At 38.3% G+C, this 17,067-nt stretch overlaps 3 pseudogenes; all 3 read right to left on the bottom strand.

Annotated features, from left to right (window-relative positions):
* Nucleotides 1–2,450: 2,450 nt before the first annotated feature.
* Nucleotides 2,451–4,659, bottom strand: LOC113324963 (annotated as a pseudogene).
* Nucleotides 4,660–9,063: 4,404 nt separating this feature from the next.
* On the bottom strand, nucleotides 9,064–10,971 carry LOC113324962 (annotated as a pseudogene).
* Nucleotides 10,972–13,331: 2,360 nt separating this feature from the next.
* LOC113325625 lies at nucleotides 13,332–13,401 on the bottom strand (annotated as a pseudogene).
* Between the last annotated feature and the right edge of the window lie 3,666 nt (nucleotides 13,402–17,067).

The raw sequence follows: 17,067 nt of genomic DNA, 5'->3' as shown, positions 1-17,067 counted from the left end.
TTAGTTGGCCCTTTGGTATATTGATCCTCTTTTCTAGATAACGATCTCAGACTACTATGAACATACACCAGATCTTCTGCTCTTTGTGGATCAAGCTTGTTGCGCTTTGCATTTTGAATTTGCGAATACGTTGACCAATTTCTCTCAGCACTAGAAGCGGTGCATGGTTGGTGCATCAACCTGTCAGCCAACTTAGCTAGCAAAGGTGCAGAAGATCCATAGTTGTTCCACCATGATGCAGCATCTTCTGTATTCCTATCTCTTTGAGAGATCCAACTAGCGAAGCCCTGACTGCATCCAGAAAATGCACCATACTAATCTGTAATTGCTTTTCTATCTTCCGAGCTAGTAAAAAATCTCTCAAAGCAAGTGTTTCTATCATTTGATAACTCCTCATCATGATGTGGAGGAACACGATTCAACCCACCTTCAATCCATTCATCACTGTAGAATTTTGGATTTAAACAATGAGCCAAGCATATTAGCGGATTGTTGCTCTTGTTCCATCTTCGCACAAGAACGTCATGTACTTGATCATAAAAAGAAGATGATCTTGTTTCAAGATTTTTATCCTCATGTTCATATATCACTATCCTTACCCTTTCAATCATGGTATCCCACATATCATACACTTTGTGCAAAGATGGTTTGTAAGTGTCGGTGAACCTCAAGAAATCAACAATTGGTGCAGTGAGATTGATCAAGTAACATACCTTTTCCCACCAATCATCATCACAGATCCTATTCTTAATCAGTAGTGCCTTAGCAACGTCTTCCCCTTTGTAATCTTTCCAATATTTGTCCATCACCATAGCCGACAAAGCTGATTTAACTTCAACCAAACGGAGCAACATAATCAGGTTAGTAGCAAACCTTGTTTCACCATAGCTCAGCAACTGTAGTGTAGCATATTTCTTGTAAATTTTTAAAGCTTTGAGTGATTCGCAACAAATATTTTGACTGCTCTTCCTTCTGTAACCAGGTCTTGCATCCACTGAAACTCTTCAAATCTTCCTTGGTGTTTGGTTGTCGGCTTGCACTCGCACAGATCTTTCAAGGCTAAGTTCAGTGTGTGTGCTACACATGGAGTCCAAAAGATATGCTTGAAAGTGTTCTCCACTTGCATAGCAGCTGCCTTGCACACAGGTGCATTGTCGGTAATCAATTGTACAACATTCTTAACCCCAACTTCTTCAATGGTGTTCTTAACAAACTAGCCAAGTAGGCAGCATCCTTATAGTTTCCTGAAGGATCAAGTGCCTTCAAAAACACAGGACCACTACTAGAGACTCCAATGAAATTTATTAGAGGTCTACTATTATTGTCAGACCATCCATCACTCACAATCGAAACACCATTCCTTTTCCATCCACTCTTAATAGGTATTAACATCTTGTCTACACTCATTTTCTCTTCTTCAAGGATTTTAGTGCTCAATCTCTTTGCACTAGGTGGAATATAACCTGTAATGTTACTATTTGTTGCACATTGGATCATGTCTCTGAATAATGGAGAACGAATATTATTAAAAGCTATACCACAACCAAAGAAAAACCTCCCAATTGTATGATCCAGCTTATCTCTAGCACTTGCATTAAACAAATTTCCGTAAGCCTTATCACCTTTTCTTGCCACAGTTCCATAATTTTCAACACCTGGTAATGGAATAAGACTACCTGTTTTTGTATGTTGGCTTCTCATGTCAGCATCTTCTGATAACTTCTTCAATTCCTCAAAACTATCAAGATCTATGCCCTCACATATCTTAACACCTTGTCCTTCTATACGAAGAAGATGGGCTTTCACCCGAGTATAAGAACCAAAGAATATATAGTTACATATTGTGCACTGGATTTTATTGTTTCCACCACCTTCGTCACTTTTTCCTTGTTTTCAACATAATCCCAAAGGGGGTGTTGAGATTTGCATCTTTTCTTTTCTTGCTCATAGTTGTATGTCAGTATCTGGGTTAAATAGGGTTTGGGTACATGAGCGATTTTGGATTCTACTGGTTTTGGAGGAGATAAAACAGAGAGAGTTAGAGGTAATCAGATAAGTGTTGAGATTTAAGAGGAGGAGGAGAAAGTTTGGGATAAGTATTGACCGGAGGGGGTGAAGACAACTGGTGATAAAATATCTAACTTTTATTAGTATTAAAGAAATATATGGACAGTTGTTGCTTCTTATCCAACTTTTGGTATTTTAACTGAAGAAAAGGATTATACAGTTGGTATTGGCCGTATTGGATACACATATCCATACAATACGTATTGATACGCCAAAAAAAGAAGTTTTGACATATTGTTGCAACATTATAATACATACCTGAAAAAGAAAACAGATTGAAAACCTAAAACAAAAGAGGAATTCTAGATTTAAAGAAAGCCTCGAGATTTTATTGACAAAACGAACACGATAAAATCAAGCATACATTTATGAAAGATTTAGGCTCAAAATATCCTCTTTCACGCCAGTACCGGGATAAGTTAACCAGACTAGCCTCAGAAAATCCCAGCTGGCGGACATACCCATAACCAGCTGTAGAGAAAAATAAAAAAGCAAAAAGGAATATAAAAGTCATTTACACATACCCAAAGCCAGAATCAGAAGCATCACCAAAAGCGCAAAGTTTCAAATATAAGCCCTACAATTCCCTGGAATTTAAACAGTATTAACATCAGCACAAGAATAAAACACCCATTTCAACTGAAAGCGAAAAACCCACCTAAAAAAGATGTTTAAGTTTAATCCCAACCTTTTGGATTTTATATTATATAAAGAATTGCCTCTCATTCTAATCAAAGAATATCCACATTTGTTTATATGATGACGGAAATAAACCAAGGAATATACCTTAAATGTAATGTGGACATTAAGGTTGGAATGCTTGAAATCAGTGTACCCTGCATTTCCACTCTTCTACCACGGATTGGATCACTGCAATGTCTTATGTATGTACGTATGTAGTCTTCTTCCAAGTTATTATCAATGGCGATAACGTCCAAAAAAAAATATCCATCAGAGTATTAGCGAAGTAATACGAGGTCATGCGTTCAAGTTTTCTTGGCTACCATATACATGGATGCACGGAAATTCGATTATATAAATGATTGGTGATTCAGACGAAGAAGTATTGATACGATTAACTTCATAATCATAATGACCATTTTCTTGATCTAAAGCACTAATTACCAGTAGTCACCACAAGAGCACTTACCTCCGCTGAAATGGTGAAACCTATATGAATCCCTCAACACAATTGTTCTCTGTACAGCTTGACTAACATGTTTAAACATAGAATGACAATCGCCACAAACACGGAGATTCTTAAATATTCTGATAACTGAACCATCAACTGAATTAATCAACACAAATGCAAGGGCAACCTTCTCGCTGTGGTTCCAAAGATTCTGTTCTTTTTGCTCTTCATCCATATCGTGCAATGAAAAGCTTGTATCTGGTATATAACATGTTTCTCTGATTATTTGCTTCAAATCTTCCAACTTCGCGTAAATCTGATCTTTCTGTGGGTGGGCCTTGTCTCCCATTCCAAATGTACTTACCTTGTTGTTCACCTTAACCCAACTACAAGCGGGTTTTTTCTTTATGTTACTCGATTTCATTTTCCTCCTCAAATCATCCACATCTTCCCATCTCCCACTAACCGCACAAACGTTTGATAGAAGAACATATGCTGCATCATCTGATGGATCCAACTCTAGAAGATGTTGAGCAGCTTTTTCCCCAAGTTCCAGATTATTGTGGTTTCTGCATGCCGATAACAAACTCCGCCAAATAAGATCATTTGGCGGGACATGGATTTCTGTTATAAACTTCTCTGCTTCACTGAGCCTCCCTAACCGGCCAAGGAGATCAATAATGCAGACACAATGCTCAATTCCTTGTGTGACAGCAAATTCAGACATCATAGAAGAGAAGTATGACAGACCTTCATCGACAAGGTCTCCATGATTACAAGATGATAGGAGCGACACAAAGGTGACATGATCTGTCCACTCTCCAATTTGTATCATTTCATTAAAAATTTCTATGGCTTCCTTGATGTAGCCGTGTCTAGAAAACCCTGATATCAGTATATTCAACGAATATCTTGATCGGCTGGTTGTATTTTTAGTAGTCAACCATATCACCACATTTTCCATACATGACCATAGTTGCATTTGCAACGTGCAAGTCTGAACCAAAACCAAGCTTGATAATCAATCTGTGGATTTGTTGGCCCTCTTCTAATGATGCCAAGTTTGAAATAGCAAGCAAGCCCTCCAGAGAAGCTGAAATGATCAAAGTCAAATCCAGAATAATGCAATGCCTTGGTTGCAACTGACTCCTGCACCCCTCATTTGATGATAAATCTCAATAGCTTCCTCTGGACCACGATTATTAGAGTAGTATATTATTTAAGAAGTCCAAGAAACTACATTTCGTTGCTGCATTTCCTCAAAACATCTTACGAGCTATAGTCATATATCCATAAGTTCCATCAAAATGAAGTAAAGCACTACTTACAAAAACAACAGCTAAAAAACCAGCCTTCTCAGCAAAACCATGAATTGGAGTTCCTTCTAAGAACGATGAATCAGACTTATTGCAAGCACTTACAAGACTCGAAAACACGAAAATATCTCCTTGGACCAGCATTTCCCAAAATAACACAAACCATTTGATATGCAAACCATCTCCAACACAACCAGACACTACAGTATTCCAAGAAACCAGACACTATAGTCTTCCAAGAGGCTTGATTTTTATTAGGCATTTGATCAAACACATGTTTGGTAACTTTTGAACTGCCAAATTTAAAGTACTGATCAATGTATTTGACTGGATGGGTATCCATGTGTTTAAATGTACCATTCTTGAGACAAATACCATGAATAGCTCTTCCTGTATTAAAATACGTAATTTCCGAAAAACCCTTTAGAGGAAAAACCGAAATTTGGTGATTCCAGTGGTCGGAAAGTGTTTGAAACCCATAGTTTATTGCTATGGATTCTCCTTCTTCTCTTCATTCTTGTATGCATGATAATGATGAAGATGAATGATACAGATTCTGAAGGAAAAAGATAAATGGGTAAGGAGAGGAGATTACAGAATTCAAATTGAGTTTAGCCTTCAAAGCTGATGTTCCTGAACCTTAATGACCAAAAGTGTTGGATGGGTGTGGGTCATGGACTCATGGAGTGATTTTGGGGAAGCTTTTTGAGCAGCAAGATTCATCTTACAGTCAGCTTACACGAATATTTACTTAAAGGAAGACATCTAGTCTTTCTGCCACACACTAAGTTTAAATACTTCACGAGTGGATAGGTTTATCTCTGACTCGGTGCATATATTTCTTAACTTATTCCATAATTTTCATGAGCTATCCCAACCCCCAAAAAGGAAAAATATATTCCACAATCTTCATGGATCATGTTTTTAGCTCTTACTTAGAAGTCAAATAGGCAGGAAAAAGTTCTGAAAAGAGCACAAGATACTGATACCCATACTTAGTCATCCTTTTTTAGACTCATAATTATTTGAATGTGGTAGCGCCAAGTCTAATAATAGCTTATAAAAGCGCATGAAGAATGGTAATAAAGACAGAGTCATTTTGACCAATCACAAACAGTAAGTCACATAATTCATCGAAGGGCGTATTCATTTCTACGAGCAAATGACTACCGCATTCTTCTTTTAGAAGTCATCGCGTGAACTTATACATACTTTTTGAATCAAGGAATATACCAACTTTCTCACAGACAAGATATAATCAAGTATCTCACTAATCATACAGGGAAATAGATTAGAGCTTCCTTATTTTATCATGCAATCCTCATGTTTGTGTCAAGAAGGAGGGTGCACAATATTGACACAATCAACTTGTGTTTTCGTAAGAATATTTCGGCTTACCATTAGTATTTGAGAGAATTTCTTTTAGGTTTTCATTTGATCTTTACAGTGCTAACTGTAACTTTATTGGATTCAGAAATGTCATTAAGAAGGTTAGGAAAGTTGCAAATGAGATACTACGTCTCAGTTCTTCCTCTTGTTCCAATTTTATTAAATGTAACATGCTTTTTGTAGTTAATATATGTTTTAGAAAATAAGAGAAAGATAATGTCTCACATAGATTTTTTATCCTTTTCAGTTCCTTCTGGCTTACGTGGCGGCAATATTACTCCTGAAGACTTAGCCTTCATTATGGCAAACTAATAAACTCGAATGTGAAGAACTTGTTGATGGATGTCACGAGAGAAATATGATCAAGGAATCCTTCTTCGTTACTTAACAGTCATCCAATTAGTATTGTCCATCTATTCTTCATTAATCACAGATTACCACCAACCGTAGGATAACAAGTACCATTAGGGATTCCCAAAATTCCTTGTATCGCTAAAAAATAGGTATGCATAGACTCCAGATGTTATCCTTCTGAGACACCAAGAAGTATACTCTCAAGGTGTAACTCGGTTGAATCTCTTATGATCTTTGAACCTAGGTTTGATCCAGGCTGGTAAACTTGGTAAACCCGATTCATTTGTTAGTGTTCTTTTTACTTGTTGTTGCTCCATATAATCCCTTTATAGGGTCGAACAAAATTAAACCTATCTAAGATTCATTCAATAATTAGTCAATTAGAGCAAACGCAATGGTGCGAGCATATAACCAAAGAGAAAGAACTAAAAAAAAACTAAAAAAAATTGGTTTGGTCTGTGGTATTATGCCACGGTCGAGGAAAAAATTTGGTCGAGCGCATGTATAAGGTTCGTCTGTTGTGGAACTGTGGTATACACATAGTTTGTTTTTGGCGTACACCATCAAGCACACTTTATAAGTTTACCCCACTACACACTCTACACCATTAGGAACACTTTATACACCAACCAGACTCAAACGTAACTTATAATCATGCCTCACTAAACACACCGAAAATATATATCCGCCTCACCTATAACGTAAGTTATATCTGCGTCTGGTATCGAACATACTTTTAACCTCCGATCGACCAAATTTAGTTTCGGTCTGGATTTCAGACCAAATATAGTTTGATTTTTGGTTTTACTCAACTTTTTATCCTTTACTCAGTCCCGCTGTGCTTAGTTTCTGGACCAAATTTTTAGTTTTGGTCGTACATTGTGGACGCTCTTACAGATCTCGTATTCTCCATTTCTGAAAATATGTCTGAAGTTAATCACTTCCTTCTAGCTCCTCCTTTATAACTGAAGTTATACTCGAATGACCAATTCTTTGTTTAGTCGAGTGTTTATGAGTTTGATTTCTCATATTCATTACGATTTATCACTTACTTTTTATAATATCATTTTTACCCTGGAACGGTTTCCAATCCCCATCTTGGCTACTTTGTTCCTCAGAAGACCCTAGAATGGTTTTCTAATCCTCATCTTGGCAACTTTGTTCCTAGAAGCAGGAAAGAAAGTTGTGAATTACATAACAAATATCAAATTATTTAGCGCTGTAAATTTAAGGTTAATGCAAAACCATTACGCTCTCTGTTATTCTTAGTACACTTTTTCGATTTTTAATTTAATGCGTCTTTCAAAGTTTATATCATGTTTTTTTTATTTCTTGAGGTAATTCGTCTGGATCTAACTAAAATCACCTGAATCATCTAGACATGACTCAATGTGTTTGTTGTTTTTGGAGTCATATTTAACTTACTTAAAAATATGAGAGCCCATGACTTGGTCCCATGAGTCAAGAACATCTTATTTCCTGATTGAAAATGGTCCGAGTTAAGGATTAAATCTGAATCAGGTCGTAAATCAATTCTGACTCAAACTACAAGACAAATGGTCTGATATATGACTCATATGATTCAGAGGACCAATCCAATACAGACATCGAGTCATCAAAACACAAACACGATGATAATCTCATCTTTTTTCGAAATTTTTTATTCTCTTTAGCTTGCGATGATTTAACTCTTTGTAATGTACTATCTCCGTTTCAAAATAATAGTCAAGTTTGTGCGTAAATTTACACAAAGACCAGTTTATTTTTAGAGACTGAGGGAATGACTCCTTACAACCATAAAACTCAGCCTTTTCATAATAATGATTTTGTAAACCCTTGTGGCCGTATTATTTCGTAGGCATTTCGTAGTAAATCTTTTAAAGGGGTCAAACTGGAGTAAACATAACACCCATCTATCCATAGTATAGTGCCTATAAGTTTAAACTTTTTTTTTAATCAAAAATAACTTAGTTATTTAAAATATAAATAAAAATTACAAATTACTAGCAGAAGAGGGTTTAATTGGTAACCGAGCAACAAGCTGGACACCAACCCCTTTCTGAATAGCAACACCAGTCTATGGAAAATAAAACTACCAAGACCATTATCAGCGTCATGACTAACAATTCAATTCTTCATGCGCTTGAAAAACAAATAGTATCATCACTAAGTTCTCATAAGGTAGTCAAAGCTAGCAGACCCAAATCATAATCGTGCAAGGTACACACATCCAAATATTTAGAACGTTTGCGCGTGATAGCTTTAGAAATAGTTTGGCCTGGGACAAAGGCACGAACACCATCACCAGTGAAGGGAGAGACATCTGTGACATCCATACACACATTTTGGCCATTTTTCCAGTTGAGAACAAGGATATATGCTGGGCGTAAATCCTTGTTAGTCTCAGACAAAAGACCCCGATCAACTTCCTTGCGTACATGGACACCAGCTTTGAAACAAATATTAGCAATTACATCACGTACCAAGTCATGTCGGAACTTCAGGCCAACATCATTAGCTTAGTGAAGTGTGTGATCATCAAAGATATCCATAGGTTTGTTATAACAAGAGCACAACGCATCCTCAACAAATAAAGGGATATCGAGACGATAACAAATTACGGCTCTAAACTGTCTCGGGAGGCACTGATCTAGTCAACTAATCGGAACAGCTAAAAGGTAATCTTGCGCATGTTTGATCTGGTTGTGGGAAGAAAAAAGAAAAAGTTTAAACCGTCTAAAATGTTGATTTCGGTAAGAAAAAAGAAAAAGTTTACATAAAGCGTTACAGAAGTGGTAACACCGACTAAACAAAACCTTCATAAAACCGCACACAGTAGACGAACAAACAAAACAAAACCCTCCCACACCGACCCACAAGCCCACAATAATGTAGTAATTATCACTCTATCATTTTTTATCTTTTTTTTGTTTCACGACAAAAAATAAAATTTGTTTTATCTATCTAGCAATTTATTTACAAAAATTCAAGAAAAGAGTCTAGCTCGTAGCAAGTGATGGGTTGATGGCGTACAACAGACGACAGACTAATTAAACGGTCGTAAAGCTGAGCTTGTTGCGTGAGTCTTCTCCTGCCTCCTCCTCCTCCTCCCTTCTCTTCAATTGTCTGTTTATATTCCTCCTTTTCCATGGGACCAGTTGCTTAACAGCTCCGTAAATGCTTGCCTGTAACATTAGGCACCATAAATCTCATAATAAATAGAATCTTAAGAATTAATTACAGTATTAGCAGACAAATCATACTTTTGAAACTGAAATAATCTCAAGAGCAACAAACGGTCCCCTATTTTGGTATTCATAGTGTTTTTATAGTTTTTTCACGTACAAAAATACTCACCCGGTAAATTGGTACCTCCTATCAGCAACTTCAGAGGAATGAAATTTGCTACAAAACACAAAGCTATCAGAGGGACAAAATCCCTCCACAAGTTGGTGTCGCTAATTATTCTCTTCAAATAATTTTCTTTTAGTTATAAACTAAGTTAACATAGTCACTTAATCTCAGTACTTCTAGTCTGCTGGCTTTGGAATCCTAAGCCCAAGGCAACATAGAGTACTAGATTTTTACAATAAAGGGGGGTTGAATTTTTGTCCATGTTATGTAGTAATATCAGAAAGAAATGCACCTGTCATTTCATTTGTCCATTCACTATCAGAGTCTGATTTATGACTGATTGATCTAAGCAACTAAATTAGTATAATTTATCATCTGTCTTGCGAAATTTAGTGATCTGACTACTTCCTACTTCCTCGTACTATATCCATTGTATAAATAAAATAATGCTAGAAGCTCAAAATAGCTTATTACTTTCTACTTTTCTCCTCCATCCTCCGTAGAGTTTGACATTAAGCAAAAGCTAAAAGAAAAAGTGGATTTCTCAATAAGATATTGGAACTTTTTTTTTCACCAAATGAAAAACTAAAACTAGAACGGAATTATGAACAAACAAATTTGCTAAACATGTTCCATGAAAATTAGTGGAAAAGAAAAGTAGAAAACAAGAAACACTTACCCAGAATTGGGAGCTTGTGTTTATAAGGCTCAAGAAACTCCCTCTTCTTCTTCTTCTAAATCGTGTAATCTTCACTTTTGTAAAGTTCTCATCACCAACACCACCGCCGTTAACAACTTCAGTCACAAACACAGAAGATGATACAGAAGAAGTGAGATGACAATATTATCCTCAGCACTTTGTCCTCCAAATCCCTTGAAACTACTACTATTCTTCTTCACCCAGTTTCCAAAATATCCTTGACCGATCACCTTATTATTGCTATTATTACCATGACCGCTATCGGAAAAACGTTCTTTACTGAAAATGAAGACGATCTACCGGTTGTGTAAGGACCTTCTAAAACTGTTGTGGGTGTACAGCCTTGGTGGTAATTCTAAACACCTGGAAACGTCGTTACTGAGAATTTGTCTGCAGCAGCCTCCTCGAGGTTTTCCTGGTGCTTCTTCCCATTTGAATGGAACTGATGCTGGTGGTCTTAGTGGTGGTTATAACATCCCTGTTGGTTCCGGTGATTGATTAGGTAGTGAAAACAGTGATAGCTTTGGTGCTGAGGTAGGTTCAGGTTCTGCTTCGAAACCCATGATGATTCTCTGATGGTGAAACTCACTGGTGTCTCTTGATTTGAGGTTTTTGAGTTAACTTATAGAGAAGATTAAAAGAGAGATGGTGTGAAGCAACGCTCCTCAAGGACGCTATGACTTCACGAGAGAGAAGCAGGTCTTTATAAATAGGGCCGTCCGTTATAAATTTGCAGTAGTTACATGTGGAACCCACTTATTACGAACCATAATATTGGGCATACAAAAATCTTCCAAGGCATACTGAATGAAGACAAAAAAGATCGTGAAATAGCAAAATCAGATAATCCCTTAACCCAAAATTTTTTTAATGGCAAATCTGCCCTTTACTTATTAGTGTTATTAATCTTGATTAGTGATTAAATATTTTGTTTAGTGATTAAAATAATTTTCAGAATTATAAGAGTTGTTTAGATGAAAAATTTGGGGAAAAAAAATCAAAGTTTTGGTTTGGTTAAGAAGGAGAGAAAGAGAAGGAGAAAGTGAGAAAATTCTAATTCTTGATTCAATGGAGGATGAGGAGTGTCATATATCATCTAAAAACCTAGGAAAATACACATCAACTACAACAATGATTCCCAAATGGTTGATTTCCTAGATTACGAGAATGATTCAATGGAGGATGAAAAGGTTCGGCTTACATTTATGAGCCGAACCGATTCCTTTATGAATAGTTCGGCTAGCTGAAACTATTTAGGTATGCGCCGAACATTTGCTAGACACTAGTTCGGCTTGTATAAAATTTTCCTAGAAAGCCGAACCTAGAGTTCTGGAATAAAAAATGTTAATGGTTCGGCTTATATAATGAAAATCGTATCAGCCGAACTGTTCATATACACTTTCAGGCTGAAAATTTGAAGAACCGTTCGGCTCAAAAACAACAACATTATGCGCCGAACCTAGGTTCGGCTCACAACGCAACTAAATTATGCGCCGAACCTAGGTTCGGCTCACAACTCACCTAAATTATGCGCCGAACCTTGATCTGAAACCTGGATGTTGACAACTAATGAACAGTTCGGCAAGCTGAAAGTGTTATTGTTATGAGCCGAACCAACTAGTTCGGCTTGTTTAAAAATATCATAATGAGCCGAACCTAGTCCCGTGTGATCTGGAAGAAAAATTATGTGAGGTTCGGCTCATAGATGTAAGCCGAACTGTTCATCAATGGGTTGGTTCGGCTCATAGATGTAAGCCGAACCTATTCCTGAGAGTTCAGGAATAAAAAATGTTAATGGTTCATCTTATATAACGAAAATCGTAGATTTTAACCCATTAAAATCAAGTAGATTTTATCTTCATCTTCAAGAGAATGAAAATACGAAGATAACGCAAAAAGAATGAGGCCATTCCGACATTGGACGAAGAAGTTATGATCAAAACAAGATCGAAAGAATTCAGTCTACAGCGGGAAGTTCGGCTGATAACTCATCAACACGAGTCAGCCGAACCTAAAGCCTATAAATCAATATTTTCGAAGTGTTTAAGGGTATATAGGTCATTCATACCCATTAAACACCCCTTATCAATACATCCTGGTTAGGAAAATGACTTTGTATGCCTATAAAATTTTTGTTTTGTCCAATATTATGGTTCCTTATTACAGCCAAATTCAATGTGTTCCTGTACTGTACCCGTTGTCTTTGTGATAAAATGGATGATTTTTCCAGGCCCATGAACAATATTATGCAGGGGCAAGCAAGACAAGCGGAAACATGTAATGTTGCAGAATTTTCTGCCGACGATGCTTGGGGATGGCCGCCTAGGGAAAGAAAAAACAATATTGGACAAGAAGGATTTAGGACGATGTCCAAATTAGGAAAATATTATTTAGCGTTACAGAGTATAAAATATAATGGGAGTGACATAATGAAAGACAAGCTTTGGATACAATTGAAAATGGCGTCATAAAGAGATATGGTTTTACATCAAGTTAATAAGTAAGAATGAGCAGGGAAGCCTACAACATTTCCATTCCAATGTTTGAACAGTTACAGAACTCTTATCTGATGTTTGCGCTTCAATGCGTTAAATCGCTAGTTAAACAAGGATGTGTGAAAATCTAAGCTCAAGGTTTCATCATCGGCGACATACAGCACTGGTATTGCTATTGCAAAATAAGAATATCGGGCCAGCAGCTTATACTCAGACACCTGAAACTTGAGTGAGAATCAACATCTCAAAGATTCAAATCATTAATCAATCATCAGCAGCTAAAACTGATTACAATCAGTTGGTTTACTCGGTAGTGGCAATTATAATTAGGTTCAATTCAACCAGCAACTGGCCTGCGCTTTAATTCAGAAGAAGGGAGCTTGTTATCCTCATTGCAATCTTTTCTTTAAGATTTCCCCCAAAATTATTACTATGTCAAAAATTCAAATTCAAAATCTGAAAAACCCAAAAAATGGGTCGAGAATTGTTAGTTTACTCCGCTCGGGGTTTACCAACATGCATATAATTACTCGACCGAGAAAAACCTGCAATCTGGTCTGTTGAGCTTGAATTTTAGGATTCATCAATGCAATTCCCTTTCATTTCATTATTACCAGTTATCATATCTAAAACAATGACTGGGAAATGCACAAACAATACTACTTCTGATGGAAGTGGTTCTCCTTCCAGTTCAACCTTGTGTAGGCCTACATCCTTAGCCCAAATCAGAATACCTTCTTTACTTTCTCGGGACCGGTGTGTAATTTTCTGGGTGCTCTTACTTCTCCTAATTTTATCTCCTTATCCGACGAGGAAATGATCAGTGTTGTGCCCCTTTACTCCGCCGGTTTGATGGACTCCTTTGACCAGATGGAGAGTCGCCTTTCTTAAACTATATACTTTAATGGGGAGCGGTTGTTGATGTTTTGAAACGGAATATCCTCAGGCTACCAATAGGAGGCTGTTGGAGGCTGTTTTGTGGCGGAGCGAGTTAGCGGAAATGGAAAGTCTTCGTGTCCAACTGCAACAAGAACAAGAACGGGCCCGAGGATTGGAGAGGCGGCTGGCCGAAACCCAAAGTATTTGTTCAAAAATTAAGTATTTATGATTGATTTTGTAGCGCCAATATCCTAAGTTTAGTATTATCTTCCTATTCGAGATGTCTAATATAGATGCCGACGCTGCTTCGGAATATCATATGTTAAAGAAAAAGTTAGACATTCAGCTGAACCATGTTGATAACCTCCGCCAAAGAATTGTCAATAAGGATGATAAGATAGACCGTCAAGACGTCGAGCTCGAGCATCTTCGAGACGAACTACTTCATTACCAAAGATTTGAGTATGTGCCCGATGAGATGGAAAATCTTCGGGAGAGCCTTTCTCGGGTTCAAGGAATTGTCGCCGATAAAACATTGTTAGCCGATAACTTGGAAAGTCAGTGTGGCAAGTTGAGGCTTCAGATTAGATATTTGAATGTTGATCTCAAGCGTATTTTGAAGGAAAAAGACACTGCTGAGGGGTCTAACCAAGAGTTAAGAGAGAGGCTTCGCCGATTTGATCAGGTATCCCAAGAGTTGGAGTGGGTTCAAGCTCAGTTATCGGGTCTGCTGTTGGCACATGATCGGCAGAAAGCTAGTTGGAGCGACCATACGAAATATTTCCCCACCAATGAGTTCAATGAGCAGCGCTATAATGAGTTAACTTCAAAGGTTTCGGCCCTTGAGTGTAGTTTACTTAAATCCGAGGAAACCGTTAAAGTAGTTTTACCCTTGCTTGAAGGTGTTTTTGCTTATGTTGTATTGTTCTCGTGCTTATTTCGATGTCATGATGTTGTTTCCCTGTCACTAATCGCCTCGTTATATCTGTAGTTGAGCAAGGAAAGGTGAAGTATTTGGAGGAAGAGACTGCTCGATTGAAGGCAAGGGAAACCCAGTTACTCGGACAGGTAGCTACTACTGAAGCGGCTTCGACTCAACTGACTCTTCAACTTGCTGTCGAGAAAGAGAAGTTCAAAACCGAGCTTGTTACAAAGGTCAAGGAAGGTGTGAAGGCGGTTTTCGAGAAGAAACGGGCCGATGGTGCTGCTAAGAAGGCAAGCTCGGGGTCGATTCCGCCGAAGGAATAGTCAGATATTTTGTAGTGATGCGCCACTAGTGTGCCCTTTGTACTGGGTTGTAATTCGCTTGAACACCTTTATTTTTCAAACATCTGTCTCTTAAGGGGTGCTGCGTCGCCAGTCGGTTGTTTTATCATTTCTTGACACTTCCGTTTGTGTTACTTGAATCATGCATTGTTGCTTATCTATAGTATTCCCCGCATTAAAATATTTAGTTAATTAGTGTAAATTCCATTTCTGTTGAACACACTCAACAGGGAGGGTCATCGGGCCCAATGCCATGTCCCGATTGAGGTATCTCATCACTGTCAATTTGATCTAGTGGTAGGTATTCAGTCATTCCTAAGTTTTATTGGATCGATATCCCAGAGAGTTATCAATTAACTAGCCTGGGCAAGTGATTTCGGCCACTTGAGATGGGAGAAATGTTGTATGCTCGATTTCCGGGTACTCATGCCCCGACAATCGGTCATTGGTTCCCAACCACCAGGACCCTTAGACTATCTCGGAACTTGCACACTGCCACTGCCCTGAGTTCGAATTTCTCGTCGAGTGTAAGACACCTCGGTATTTTCACACTCCCATCGCCTCGATTAAGAATGTCCATTCGAGTATAAGACACCTCGGCACTTGCACACTGTCGTCGCCTCGAGTACCAATGCCCATTAGACGCAATTGTCACATTCCCTACCCCACGTGGATTTTTAAGGAAATAAATGATAGAGTATCATACCTACTCATATACCCCTCATGGGTGATACAACTTCAGGTGCCGAGCGTTCCATGGCCGCGGTTCTGGTGTTCCATACGGTTTCAATATCTTATATGCTCCTTCTCCCACTTTCTCCACGATAGTGTATGGTCCGTCCTATCTTGCCGCTAATTTTCCGCATTTCTTGTCACGTTCATAACTGGCTAGTTCCTTTAGTACCAGCTGTCCTGGTTGGAACTCCCTTGGTCGAACTTGTTTGTTGTATTCACGCTGTAGTCGTCGTTGGTAGTTTTCCATTTTTGGAGGGCTGTTTCTCTAGTTTCTTCCAAGTCATCGATCTTGGATAAAATTAGGTATGCCGAGATGTTATGCCTCCATGCCTCAGTCCTTGTGGTGGGTATCATTGCCTCAGTAGGAAGGATGGCCTCGGTTCCATATGTTAACATAAAGGGCGACAAGTCGGTCGCGTCCCTTCTGGTGGTTCTGTAGGCCCATAGAAAATTATAGAGTTCCTCATACCATTCGCCGTACTCCCCGTCCAACTTTCTTTTTCAGATTATCTGTTATTGTCTTGTTCGTGATCTCGGCCTGTCCATTACTTTGTGGGTAAATGGGCGTCGCCTTACTCTTTCGAATGTTGTAGGTGTTAAATAGTAGGTCGATATTCTTGCCTTGTAGATGTTTCCCATTGTCCGAGACGATTGCTGCCGGTACGCCGAAACTACAGATGATGTGTTCCCAAATGAAACGAAACACTTTCTTGTCCCGAATGTGCCTCAGTGGTGCAGCTTTCACCCACTTGGTGAAATAATCAGTAGCCACGATCAAATACTTTCTTTATCACGACCCGACATGCAATGGTCCAACGATATCGATCCCCCACTTGGCGTAGGTGATGAGTGCCAAATATTGTATATATTTATCCCTTTTTGTTGGCATTTAACTCATCTTTTGCGCATTAATTCTACATTTTATCCCATATTCTGTATTTTCATTGTTTTCAAGAATAAATATTTTTCTTACTTAATTTTGCATTTTTAGGTAACAAATAAAATCTGGATGAAGTGCGGAGCAAAAAGAGCAGAAAAGTAGTGAAAAGCCGGGAGGAATTACGCAAGGAAGCCGCGAAGAATGTTGTGCACAAGACCAAGAGGGTAGAAGTGGGCTCAAGAAGGAAGAATTGTTCTTAAAGAAGTTATGGGCCTGGCATACCCAAGGCCCAAAACCCTTTCTCAAACCCATTTCCACTACCCAAGCCCGTATCGGATTTCAGCCGTCAGATCGAAGCATTTCAGCATCCTACGGTCGCTCCATCATCGCACATCAAACTCCGAAGCTCCCGCTTTACATTGCAACGCCCATCTCCATCTTGGGCCGTCCTTTTCGTTGCATTCCTCCATCCGATGGTCGCTACCCACAGCCTCCCATTT

This window comes from Papaver somniferum, chromosome 11 (genome assembly GCF_003573695.1).
Source record: "Papaver somniferum cultivar HN1 chromosome 11, ASM357369v1, whole genome shotgun sequence".
In the NCBI taxonomy this organism is placed as follows: Eukaryota; Viridiplantae; Streptophyta; class Magnoliopsida; order Ranunculales; family Papaveraceae; genus Papaver; species Papaver somniferum.
The sequence above is the reverse complement of the archived record's forward strand: the minus strand, read 5'-3'. Positions and strand labels throughout refer to the sequence as shown.